The sequence below is a fragment of the Phalaenopsis equestris genome, unplaced genomic scaffold (assembly GCF_001263595.1).
Source record: "Phalaenopsis equestris unplaced genomic scaffold, ASM126359v1 Scaffold000067, whole genome shotgun sequence".
NCBI lineage: Eukaryota > Viridiplantae > Streptophyta > Magnoliopsida > Asparagales > Orchidaceae > Phalaenopsis > Phalaenopsis equestris.
The window spans coordinates 118,799-120,430 of NW_018164509.1; positions in this window are offsets into that span (position 1 = coordinate 118,799).

Below are 1,632 nucleotides of genomic sequence, written 5' to 3' on the forward strand. Positions count from 1 at the left end.
CTCACTTTTAAAATGTAAAGGAGTGTTATTCTTGATGTAGTATGCAAAAATTTAGCTGTTAGGTACATAAGAAATGTGGTATATTTGTAAAAGCCCTAAAGACTGGTTATATTGTGAACAGCAGCTTGCTCAAAAAGCTAGTCAAAAGTGTAAAAAAAAAAATATTCTAGTTCCATTTACATAGGTATCACATAAATATCTTTTATTTATATTTCTAATACCTAAACTTTGATTATATATATATATATATAACATTTTACTCTTGCATGGAAATGTGTATTTTACTTTTTAAAGAATTTAATTGTGGTATTTTTGATGAGATATAAAGGATTTAAATATGAAAAATGTATAAATCAAATCTAAATGCTAGAAACCCAAACATTGCCATAAAATATATGTGCTAAGCTAAACCATATAATTTTATTCTTATCTTTTATCTTCTAAGGAGTGCTCAATTATGGGTAGGCTGAATTGTTTGTTGTTAATTCTAGCTTATTACTTATATAGTTTAATATTGTTTTATTCAATTTTTTAAGGTAAGAATAAGGTCACTCACATGTCCCCTCATCTCTTGTATTATAGGCCCATTAACTCCACTTGGTTTGCTCATCAAACACTCATTGTAAAGAATATTAAGCTCATATTGCAATTAAATAACCAAATTTATGTCATGCTGTATTATATTTATTTTTACCCAAAACATACATATTATGCAAAGTCTCACAATTTTATCTTCTTTTTTTTTCTTGTAACTTTTTTAAGAGGATGTCCATCAGTGTATGGATAATTGACCTCCATGGGTATGTGATAAAATAAATGAGCTTTCTTAGGCCATTTTTAGTTAACGAATATCTGAAGAATTGTATCATTCGAAGCATATCATCAAACCCATCGTGTATCCTTTCAGTTCCATTAAATGACCTGCCAAATTGACCTGGTGGATTGGCTTGTCGATTTGAACTGGCAGACTGAAGCATTTGCTACCAACTTCCCATGAGTTGATGCACTTGCTGGACTCGGCTGCCAAGTTCGTCCTTACTAGCGATCCTCAGGATTGAAAAGTAGCCGGAGTGAGGATCAAAATTGAATAGGTTGTCATGTGCTCCATCACCATTTATTCGCCGTCTGACATCTGATCGAGTTTTTTTCAGATACATTGTTAGCTTTCATAGCGTACAACTCATATTTTTATATTCATTTTTCCTCTTTACGTATGAGAGGAGGGAGGACTTAAAGAAAGGATTTTACATCTCAGCCTCTCTCGCCCTCTCTCTCACTTGTAAGAAATTAGATTATTTTCTTAGACTTATATGTGGAATCATTGAGAAAACGAAGAATTCAAACTTAGGGAACAAATCTATCTTCTCCTTTAATGCTATATCTATGTTTCTTTTAGGTTGTGTGAACCCACAAACTATACGATATTCGGATTTTTTTTTATTATAACTTAACTTAAAACTTATTTAACCCAGTATCTTTTTCTCCACATTCAATGTAAGATTAAGATCATTAATGTCTCTTGTGCTGAATTTTTTGTATTATGTCGTTTAATTTATTGTATACACCAAAAATACTATCACAATTCTCACAGTTATCAAACAACTCTAATGAAGGTAAGACAAACAAAGCGCC